Raw genomic sequence first — 12,414 nt, forward strand, 5'->3', positions numbered from 1 at the left:
CCGATTCGCAAATAGGAGTGTTTATCCCGCTCCAGAAGGCCACAAAGCCGCGGCCTCAATTATTGGCCAGCCCAATGCTAATTCGCTAAAGGATCCGACCACTGCTGCGGTGTAATCCAGGCGCCAGGATGCTATTTCCAGTCACCATTGCGACCTGGCGCCTGGGTTTTGTCGAGCCCTGATTCGAATGATGTATTGTCGATCGACATTAAGTAGTTGATTATGTTGTGAAGTTTGGAGTCCAGTATGTTTTTCAGGCGTGTTGGACTGGCTATGAGGGGAGGTTGGAGGCCAGTATGTTTTTAAGGCATGTGTTGCACTGGGAGGTTGGAGGCCGGTATGTTTTTCTGGCATGTGTTGGACTAGCTATAAGAGGAGGTTGGAGGCCGGTATGATTTTGAGGCGTGTGTTGGGCCGGCTATAAGGGGAGGTTGGAGGCCGGTATGTTATTCAGGCGTGTTTTGGACTGGCTATGAGGGGAGATTGGAGGCCAGTATGATTTTCAGGCGTGTGTTGCACTGGCTATAAGGGGAGGTTGGAGGCCGGTACGTTTTTCTGGCATGTGTTGGACTGGCTATAAGAGGAGGTTGGAGGCCGGTATGATTTTGAGGCGTGTGTTGGGCCAGCTATAAGGGGTTTAGATTGCATCTAAACGCTTTAAAAATACAACACAGAGCATCTACATGCATCGAATATACACCAAAGAGCATCTAAACACATCATAAACACACCAGAGCGCATCTAAACGCATCAAAAATACACCAAACTGCATTTAAATGTATCTAAAACGCATAAAAAAACAGAGCATCTAAACGCATCAAATATACAACACAGAGCTTCTAAACGCATCAAAAATACACCACAGTGCATCTAATCGCATAACACAGCAGAGTGCATCTAAACTAGGGTTGTCCCGATACCGATACTAGTATCGGGACCGATACCAAGCATTTGCCCGAGTACTTATACTCGGGCAAATGCTCCCGATGCTTCACCCGATACATGTACTGTCAGCGCTGATCAGTGCATGGGGAAGTTACAAGTTCCTCTTCTCTCTATCCCCCCGCGCGGCTTTCAGCTGATTTAAAATCAGCGGTGATCGGTGCTTGTAACTCCCCCACACACGATCACCGCTGACTGTCCCATGTCCTCCTCCAGCCCCCCTCCTTTTTGCTGCAGTCTCCCTCTCTTCATGTCCCCGGACGTGTTTCTCTCTCCCTTTGTGTCCCCCGTGTTTCTCTCTCCCTCCATGTATTCCGCTGTGTATTCCTCTGCGTATTCCGCCGTGTATTCCTCCGTGTATCAGGCCGTGTATCCCTCCGTGTATTCCCGCCGTGTATTCTTCTGTGTATTACCGCCATGTATTCCTCCGTGTATCCCGCCGTGCATCCGCCGTGTTTCTCTCTTCTTCCGTGCTCCTCCTCCACCCCCTGGAACTGTCAGGATGGAGAGCGGAGGTAGGAGCCGGTAAATCCGGCTCCTTACTGCTCTGAATGGACAGAGTCAGAGCCGGTTCACACTAGGGCGACACGACTTCCAGCGCGACTTTCAGAGGCGACTCCGACACGACTTGAACATGAACCACAGGGCGATCTGGGGCGATTTACAACACGACTTGAAGTCGTCTCCAGGACAGGAGACTTTCCAGTGGCCAATAAAACAACAATCAGCTCTGGGAGAGGGAGGGGGAGGGAGGGGTGCAGGAGATGTTTCCCTGAGAAATGTATGTTATCTTCCTGGAAAGTAGCTTCAGATAAGACAGTGATCCGACTTCTGAGGCGACTTCCATTGAAATCAATGGGTACAAATCGCCTACAAGTCGGATTGAAGTAGTACAGGAACCTTTTCTGAAGTCGGATCGCCTTGAGTCGTGTGTATTAACACTGCTCCCATTCACTTCCATTGTTTTTCTCTACAGCACGACTTGGGACGACTTGAGGCGACATGAAGTCGGATCGCAAGTCGCCCCAGTGTGAACCGGCTCTCAGTGATCACTGACTCTGTCCATTCACATAACTAAAACATTGTAAACTGTAATTACAATGTTTCAGTTTATGAATGAAGAGAAGACGCTGTCTTCTCTGCATTCATTTTCAGCGCAGCTGAGGCTGCTGAGAAAGGAACTGGGGAATCTGTGTCCCTAGTCCCTTTCTCTGTCTCAAAGGGGAGATGTCAGAGGTCTGTTAAGACCCCTGATCTCACCAAAGCCCCCCAACAGGGCTGAAAAAATTATAAAAAATGTAATAAAATAAAAAATATTATTGTAGAAAAAAATAAAAGAAAAAAACACACTGACACGGTCCACCCCCCCCCCCCCCCTTAAAAAAAAAGAAAGCATTATAAATAAATAAAAAATTGTAAAAATTAAAAACAAATTGTTAAAGATAAAAAAAAAACTACTGACACATGTGCCGCTGTCACATGAGATTAAAAAAAAGTATCGGTATCGGCGAGTACTTGAAAAAAGTATCGGTACTTGTACTCGGTCTCATAAAAGTGGTATCGGGACAACCCTAATCTAAACGCATCAAAAATACACCAGATTGCATTGAAATGCATCAAAAATACACCAGAGAGCATCTAAACGCATTGAAAATACACCACAGTGCATCTAAACGCATCAAAAACATAGCCGAGTGCATCTAATATACACCAAAGAGCATCCAAACGCAATCAAAAATACACCAGACAGCATCTAAACCAGGGGTGTCCAAACTTTTTAAAGAGGGCCAGATTTGATGAAGTGAACATGCTTGAGGGCCGACCATTTTGCCTGAAATTCTTTAAACTTAAAGCGGAGGTTCACCCATAGCTTACACATTTTCCCCTTAGCTTCATGCTCGTTTTGTCTAGGGGAATCGGCTATTTGTTTTAAAATATGATCCGTACTTACCCGTTTACGAGATGCATCTTCTCCGCCGCTTCCGGGTATGGGCTGCGGGACTGGGCGTTCCTTCTTGATTGACAGTCTTCCGAGAGGCTTCCGACGGTCGCATCCATCGCGTCACGATTTTCCGAAAGAAGCCGAACGTCGGTGCGCAGGCGCAGTATAGAGCCGCACCGACGTTCGGCTTCTTTCGGCTACGAGTGACGCGATGGATGCGACCGTCGGAAGCCTCTCGGAAGACTGTCAATCAAGAAGGAACGCCCGCTCCCGAAGACCCATACCCGGAAGTGACGGAGAAGATGCATCTCGAAAACGGGTAAGTACGGATCATATTTTAAAACAAATAGCCGATTCCCCTAGACAAAACGAGCATGAAGCTAAGGGGAAAATAGAAAAAAAAAACGAATTGGGTGAACTCCCGCTTTAAATATTAAAGTATGGAGCTTCAATTGCAAATTGACTTGTACCTATTACAACCCAAGGTGATTGTGGAAGACCTCCATTGTGCAGAAGCCATCAACCCAATTCTCTACAATCAGACTACTGCCATATTGTTGGATGACTACAACTATATAAAAATAAAATCGAAAGAAATCCCAAGGTGCCAGCACACCCCCATCCACCTTCCTAAATATCATCCCCTATCCTTGTCCTGCTGTTCATGTCTATCCTCGCTAAAGCAGGCCTGAAACTCAGAAGCGTGGCCAGTAAAGAAGAGGAAAGTGGGCAGAACGCTAGAGAGTGGCAAGTTTTGCCGCGTACACGCGATCGGATTTTCTGTCGGAAAAACCTTGGAAGGTTTTTCCGACGGAATTCCGCTCAAGCTTGGCTTGCATACACATGGTCACACAAAAGTTCTCTGAACGTTCGACCGTGAAGAACACGGTGACGTACAACACTACGACGAGCCGAGAAAATGAAGTTCAATGCTTCCGAGCATGCGTCGAATTGTTTCCTAGCATACGTCGAAATTTTGCACGTCGGAATTGCTACAGACGATCGGAATTTCCAATTGGAATCTTTTCCATCTGAAGATTTGAGAACCAGCTGTCAAATTTTTGTTGGCGGAAATTCCGACAGGAAAAATCCGATGGAGCCCACACGCGGTCGGACCAAAAGCTCACATCGGACTTTTCTTGTTGGAAATTCCGACCGTGTGTACGGGGTATTTGAGGTCGAGTTTTTTTGGCAGCCACATTAGATAAAAAAAAGTACACCCCTCACATTTTTGCAAATATATCTTTTCATGTGACAACACTGAAGAAATGACACTTTGCTACAATGTAAAGTAATGAGTGTACAGTTTGTATAACAGTGTAAGTTTACTGTCCCCTCAAAATAACTCCACACACAGCCAATAATATCTAATCCGCTGGCAACTAAAATGAGAACACCCCAAAGTGAAAATTAGGCCCAATTGTGTCATGTGGCTCGTTAGTGTTACAAGGTCTCAGGTGTGAATGGGGAGCAGGTGTGTTCAATTTGGTGTTTTCGCTCTCACTCTCTCATCTCTCTCTGGAAGTTCAACATGGCACTTCATGGAAAAGAACTCTCAAAGGATCTGAAAAAAAGAATTGTCGCTCTACATAAAGATGGGCCTAGACTATAAGAAGTTTGCCAAGACCCTGAAACTGAGCTGCAGCATGGAGGCTAAGACCATACAGCGTTTTAACAGGACAGGTTCCACTCCAAGACAACCTTGCTAAAGAAGCTGAGGGTAAAGGTGATGGACTGGCCAAGCATGTCTCCAGACCTAAACCCTATAGAGCATCTGTTGGGCATCCTCGAGTAGAAAGTGGAGGAGCGCAAGGTGTCTAACATCCACCAGATCTGTGATGTCGTCATGGAGGAGTAGAAGAGGACACGAGTTGCAACCTGTGAAGCTCTGGTGAACTCATGAAATTTGAGCTGGGCACATATATCTGCAGTATTTTGTTATCTCTTTTCAATGAGCCAAGTCTTCATCAGCCTGAGAACTCCTGATATATTTTTTGACATTTTAGACAAAAGCAGCCAGAATCTTTTGTCAAAGAAAGTTGCTAAAATAGATTAGCAGAGAGCAGCTCCTATTACAAAACAGCTTTGAGAGTCTCTGCCTATGATGAGAGGGGGTGTGTGCCTTTCCTCCAATCAGAAATGTTAGCGATCTTGGCTGTATGCCCAGACATCTGTGTTAACCAGGAAAAGAAAATCTCCTAACAGGATCTCAACATTCTAAACAGTATATAAATGTGAAGACAGCAGATATACATATAAAACTTATGTAGGGAGATTTGGTTAATCTCTGTGTATCATTTGAGGCTGTTCACTTCACTGGGTGTATGGGGGGTTAACATCCACTTTAAGGCAGTGCTGGAAATGAATTGTGGCCATGCAAAATATTGACACTTTGGTGTTAATTTACTAAAACTGGAAAGTGCACAATCTGGTGCAGCTCTGCATAGAAACCAATCAGCTTCTAGGTTTTATTGTCAAAGCTTAATTGAACAAGCTGATGTTAGAAGCTGATCGGCTACAATGCAAAGCTGAACCAGATTTTGCACATTCCAGTTTTAGTAAATCAACCCCTGCTGCAGGCATCATCCTGGTATAGCCCCCTAAAGCCGAGGCCAGCTCTGTATCTGCATACACTCAGCGGGAAGGAGTTAAACTGCGTAGAGGGTTCTTTACTGTAAGAGCGGTTAGGATATGGAATTCTCTTCCAGTGAATTCAGCGGGAGCTTCGATAATTTAAAAAAACTATTAGATAAGCACCTGAATGACCACAACATACAGGGATATACAAGGTAATACTGACATATAATCACACACATAGGTTGGACTTGTGTCTTTTTTCAACCTCACCAACTATGTAACTATGGAGGATTAGCAGATTACGGGAAGAGAAAAAAAAGCAGGAGAGGTCACAGGACAAACTCAGCTGTCAGGGAGACACGACAGAGGTAAATTTAACTACTACCAATGTTGAATTTTATCTCCCTGATATTCTCTCTTTTCTCGATGGGCAGTAGCAGCTATGAGCCTGAGCACTAAAAAGCTTTTACCTTTTTTCTCTAGCTGAGGGAAGACATAAAATCAAGGCTGGAAATACACACATTTCAATTTCAGAAAGTGACATCGCTTTTGAGATCAAAGAAAAGAAGAGTTCCCACTAATGGCCCATACAAACGATCCGAAAATCGGACGACAGATCGTCCGACTTTTTTTCCGCTTAATAGTCACAAGTAGAAATTGAATAGGTTACAAAAGTCACGAAAATTCTCGTACGACAGTAAAAAAAAAAAAAAAAAAAATCAGAAGTGATGTCATGTGTTGTAATTAGGGTTGTCCCGATACCACTTTTTTAGGACCGAGTACAAGTACCGATACTTTTTTTCATGTACTGGCCAATTACCGATACTTTTTTTTAAATGTGTCCCCAAATGCAGCCATGTGTCCCCACAAATGCAGCCATGTGTCCCCACAAATGCAGCCATGTGTCCCCACAAATGCAGCCATGTCCCCAGAAATGCAGCCATGCCTCCACAGAGAAAGCCAAGCCAAGCCCTCTCCCGCCGTCGCCTAGTTGATCAGCGTGGGGAACATTACAGCTTTCATTTGAATAGCTGTGTGTTCCCTGCCGCGCCTCGTCATATATAGCCCTTCCCCCTTGTCCGGGCACTTTGATAGACAGATCACCCATCCAATCCTGGGATGGGTGATCTGTCTATCAAAGTGCCCGGACAAGGGGGAGGGGCTAGATATGACGAGGCGCGGCGGGGAACACACAGCTATTCAAATGAAAGCTGTAATGTTCCCCCCGCTGATCAACTAGACGGCGGCAGGGGGGGGCCTGGCTTTCTCTTTGAGGACTGCTCTGCTCCGTTCTCCGCCCGCTCTCCGCCCGCTCTCTAGAGAGAAAAAAAAGTATCGGGTGAAGCATCGGGAGCATACAAGTACTCGCGCAAATGCTCAGTATCGGTCCAGATACCGATACTAGTATTGGTATCGGGACAACCCTACTGCAGAGTATTGGCAGGGATGGCTGCGCATGAATGGATGGCTGGATCTGTGACTACAATTGTCACAGATCCAGGCAACAGCACTGCTGCTGCTATCCGATCCCTCCCCCTCTCCTCTCACACTGTACCGATCGGTACAGAGAGGGGAGGGAGGAACCGGTTTGTTTACAAGTGATCGCTCCGCCATATGACGGAGCGATCAAGTGGTAAACGGCCGCTATCAGCAGCTATTTTCCGCGATGCGCACAGAAACTCCCATGTGGGCGCCCCAGGGGGCGCATGGGAGCGCGATTCTGTGAGGACGTTCATAGACATCCTCCCAGAGTTAACGAACCGCCCTGTAGACGTCTTTTGTCTATGGGCGGGTCGTTAAGTGGTTGAAACATTTTGCTTGTCTTGCAAAACGCTCTCAAACCAAGTTACTCTCAAACCAAGGTTTGACTGTAAACACCCTTTTGAAAGGCCCCAGCGGCTGCAACACCTAAGCAAGAGGCACTACTAACCAAACACTGCCATGAAGACCAATGTACTCTCCAAACAAGTAAGGGACAATGTTGTTGAGAAGAACAAGTCAGGGTTAGGTTATAGAAAAATATCCAAATCTTTGATGATCCCTAGGAGCACCATCAAATCTATCATAACCAAATGGAAAGACCATGGCACAGCAGCAAACTAAACGGGCCGGGCAAAGAGGGCATTAATCAGTGAGGCAGCACAGAGAGCAAAGGTAACCCTGGAGGAGCTGCAGAGTTCCACAGCAGAGACTGGAGTATATGTACATTGGACGACAATAAGCCGTACGCTCCATAAAGTTGGGTTTTATGGCAGAGCGGCCAGAAGAAAGACATTACTTTCAGCAAAAAACAAAATGACACGTTTTGAGTTTGCGAAAAAGGCATGTGGGAGACTCCCAAAATGTATGGAGGAAGGTGCTCTGGTCTGGTTTGAACTTTTTGGGCATCACGAAATGCCATGTCTGGCGCAAACCAAACACATCACATCACCCAAAGAACACCATCCCTGCAGTGAAACATGGTGGTTGCAGCATCATGCTGTTGTAATGTTTTTCAGCAGTCACCACTGGGAAACTGGTCAGAGTTGAGGGAAAGATGGATGGTGCCAAAAACAGGGATATTCTTGAGCAAAACCTGTACCACTCTGTGTTAGGGTGACCACATTTTTAAACTACCATTCAGGGACACCCCCCCCCTTCCCAAAAATCAGCGTGTGCTGTAACGAATCACAGCACAGTGATAGGTTAAAGAGGTGGGATTTATGATTTCTCCAATCACAAGCAGGGGGCGGGGATTGTGCTCCTCCAGGCATTCCCGGCCAGGACAAGTGCTGTCAGCAGGGCCGTCTTAATGAGAGGGCACACCTGGGCACTGCCCAGGGGTCCCAGCTGCATGGGGGGCCCCCTGCACTTTGCCCAAAGCAGCTGGTCCTTGAGCCTACGCTGCCCTGAACTTGGGGGCCCCATGTTGGCACTGAGAGTGATAGATACACAGGGGAGGCAGTCTGCCTCCTACCTACTTGATGTCTGTTTATCTGCACTGTCATCATTGTAGGGGCCCCAAAGCATTACTTTGCCAGGGGCCCATTATGTTATTTAGATAGCCCTGGCTGTCAGTGAGTAAAGCAGTGACGTGGCAGCCTTTTTTGGGGGCATCAGATTGGCCTGGGGGGTGGTAGTGTCAGTTTCATTCCGGGACACTGTATTGTCCTGGAATGAAGGTGCCCCGGGACAGACATGCAAACTGCGGGACTGTCCCGGGCAATCCGGGACACGTGGTCACCCTACTCTGTGTGTGATTTGAGGCTAGTACGGAGGTTCACCTTCCAGCAGGACAATGACCCCAAACACACTGCTAAAGCAACACTTGAGCGGTTTAAGGGGAAACATGTAAATGTGTTGGAATGGCCTAGTCAAAGCCCAGACCTCAATCCAATAGAAAATCTGTGGTCAGACTTAAAGATTGCTTTTCACAAGTGAAAACCATCCAACTTGAAGGAGCTGGAGCAGTTTTGCAAGGAGGAATGGGCAAAAATCCCAGTGGTAAGATGTAGCAAGCTCATAGAGACTTATCCAAAGCGACTTGGAGCTGTGATAGCTGCAAAAGGTGGCTCTACAAAGTATTGACTTTAGGAGGGTGAGCTATGCACATTGGCCCAGATTCACAGAGAGCGGGCGCACATTACGCCGCCGTAGCGCAAATAATATACGCTACGCCGACGCAGCGCAGAGAGGCAAGCATGGAATTCACAAAGTCAGTGCTCCCAAAACTGCGCTGGGTTTCGAAGGCGTAAGTTGGCGTAGGTGGAAGTGGGCGTGAGCCATGCAAATGAGGCGTGACCCCATGCAAATGATGGGCCGAGCGCCAGACAGATACATAGCACCAACTGCGCATGCGCCGGGACGTGGTTGCATCCCTCTACACATGCTCAAAACCACGTCGGAACAACTGCCTACACTATGCCGGATCACTGCATACGGCGTGAACGTAACCTAAGCCCAGCCAGACACACGTCCAATGTAAACAACGTAAAATACGCCGGCTTAAAGCGGGAGTTCACCCATTTCTAAAAAATTTTTTTTTCTTCCCCTAGATTCCTGCTCGTTCGGTCTAGGGGAATCGGCTATTTGTATTAAAATAGGTGCAGTACTTACCCGTTTTCGAGCTGCATCTTCTTCCGTCGCTTCCGGGTATGGTCTTCGGGAGCGGGCGTTCCTTCTTGATTGACAGTCTTCCGAGAGGCTTCCGACGGTCGCATCCATCGCGTCACTCGTAGCCGAAAGAAGCCGAACGTCGGTGCGGCTCTATACTGCGCCTGCGCACCGACGTTCGGCTTCTTTCGGAAAATCGTGACGCGATGGATGCGACCGTCGGAAGCCTCTCGGAAACCTGTCAATCAAGAAGGAACGCCCATTCCCGAAGCCCATACCCGGAAGCGACGGAGAGGATGCGTCTCGTAAACGGGTAAGTACTGCACATATTTTTAAATAAATAGCCGATTCCCCTAGTAATAACGAGCAGGAATCTAAGGGGGAAAAGTGCCCTCTAAGGGTGAACCCCCGCTTTAAGTTCCCTGGTGCAGACCTTTGCATGTCTGCTGCTGGGTTACACCTGCTTTATGGGGCTTAACTTTACGCCGGACGTACAAATTATTCACACATCGCGTAGCCTGCGTCGGGCGCACGTACGTTCGTGAATCGCCGTATTTCCCTCATTTGCATATTTGAATGGCTAAACAATGGGAGCGCCACATGCGTCCAGCCTAAATGTGCGCCCACACTATGACGGCGTAGGCAAGTTACGTTGGCGGGTTGAAGCCTGTTTTTAGGCGTATCTTAGTTTGTGGGTCCGGCGCACAGATACGATGGCGCACATTTGCACTTACGTCGGCGTATCTTGTTCTACGTCGGCGCAAGTGCTTTGTGAATCCGGGCCAATGACTTTTTCTGTTATTTTGTCCTATTTTTTTGTTTGCTTCACAATAAAAAAATAAATTAAAAAAAATCTTCAAAGTTGTGGGCATGTTCTGTAAATTAAATGATGCAAATCCTCAAACAATCCATGTTAGTCCAGGTTGTGAGGCAAAAAAACACAAAAATACTTTTGCAAGGCACTGTACGAGCTATCATCAGCGTATAGCAGAACAAGGAGTCCTGGAAATGATGGTTTGGCCCCCACAAAGCCCTGACCTCAACGTCACTGAGTCTGTCTGGGATTACATGAATAGATAGAAGGATTTTAGGCAACCTACATCCAAAGATCTGTGGTTCTCCAGGAAGTTTGAAACAACCAACCTGAAAAGTTCCTTCATAAACTGCGTGCAAGTGTACCTGGAAGAATTGATGCAGTTTTGAAGGCAAAGGGTGTCATACCAATTACTGATTGAACTGGATTTCTCTCCTGTTCAATGTGTTAATTGATACTAGGGTTGTCCCGATACCGATACTAGTATCGGTATCGGGACCGATACCAAGCATTTCCCCGAGTACTTGTACTCAGGGAAAATGCTCCGATACTTTACCCGATCTGACTTTCCCTGTATCCATCTCCAGTTCCCCCATCTGTTCTGCTCTCTTCCTCCATGCTCCTGTTTCCCCCCCCCCCCCCTCTGTGCCGCTGCCATTTTGCTTACTCCCTCCATGCTTCGTGTCCCCCCTCCGTGCCACTGCCCATCTGCTCTTTTCCTCCATGCTCCTGTGTCCCCCCCCTCTATGCCACTGCCATTCTGCTTACCCCCTCCGCGCCCCACCGCTGCCATTCTGCTTACCCCCTCCATGCCGTGCCGCAGCTGTCCTCCGTTCTGTTCTCCCCCTCCGTGCCGTGCCACAGCTGTCCTCCGTTCTGTTCTCCCCCCTCCATGTTCTGTGTCCCCCCTCCGTGCTGCTGCTTCCCCCTCCGTGCTCTGGGTTCATGTCCTTCATGTCCTCCCCCGCCCCCTCTGTCAGGATGGAGAGCGGCGTTAGGAGCCGGCTCCTACCTTTTCTGAATGAACAGAGTCAGTGATCACTGACTCGGTCCATTCATATAACTGAGCATCGTAAACTGTGTTTACGATGCTTCAGTTTATGAATGGATAGGAGCTTCTGTCTCCTGTTCATTCATTTTCAGTGCAGCTGAGAAAGGGACTGGGGAATCTGTGTCCTTAGTCCCTTTCTCTGTCTTAAAGGGGAGATGTCAGAGGTCTGTTAAGACCCCTGATATCTCTCCAAAGACCCCCAACAGGGCTGATTAAAAAAAAAAAATTGCAATAAATATTTTTTTTAAAAAACAAATAAAAAATAAAATGTAAATAATAAAAAACACACACTGACAATCCACCCCCCTAAAAAAACACACCAAAAAAACAAAAACAAAAAAATCACTGTAAAAAAAAAAAAAAAAATTGTAAAAAAAAAATACTGTCACATGACATAAAAAAAAAGTATCGGTAATCGGTATCGGCGAGTACTTGGAAAAAAAGTATCGGTACTTGTACTCGGTCTCAAAAAAGTGGTATCGGGACAACCCTAATTGATACAAATTATCTATTACCTCAATTTCTGAAAGCATCCCTAAATTTACAGCATTTTTTCCACACCTGCCTAAAACTTTTGCACAGAACTGTGTATTTATTCAAGAGCTACTTTTATGTGGGTTGCCGCGATTGCAGCACGACAATCGCAGCAGACCCGCACCGCGATTTGAGGTGTCATTCAAATGCATGGCATCTCGAATGTGAGTCCCGCATTCACAGATCGGCGCTGTCAAATCGCAGGCAGATCCGCTGCAAATCTGCCCGCGATTGGACACAGAAGTTGCTCCCAATCTGCATTGAGAGTAGTGCACCCACACAGATGTCAATATGGGAGCAGCATATGTGTCTATGCAGCCGCTGCATCCCATTCAACATGCATTGGGGTGCACAAGCACGGATGTACGCTGCAGTATGTTCGTGTGAACAAGACCTAAGCGTGCAAAGAGAAATTCACACTTTTGTGCCAATCTTTGTTAATCCATGTGTTTACCTTCTATG

General features: G+C 47.0%; 1 protein-coding gene across 1 annotated transcript in view; it reads right to left on the minus strand.

Moving 5' to 3' along the window:
- The window catches only part of DTD2 (D-aminoacyl-tRNA deacylase 2), a 37,538-nt gene that overhangs the window by 24,780 nt on the left and 344 nt on the right, over nt 1-12,414 (minus strand). The gene's annotated exons all lie outside the window — the stretch shown is intronic.

The sequence above is a fragment of the Rana temporaria genome, chromosome 13 (assembly GCF_905171775.1).
Source record: "Rana temporaria chromosome 13, aRanTem1.1, whole genome shotgun sequence".
NCBI lineage: Eukaryota > Metazoa > Chordata > Amphibia > Anura > Ranidae > Rana > Rana temporaria.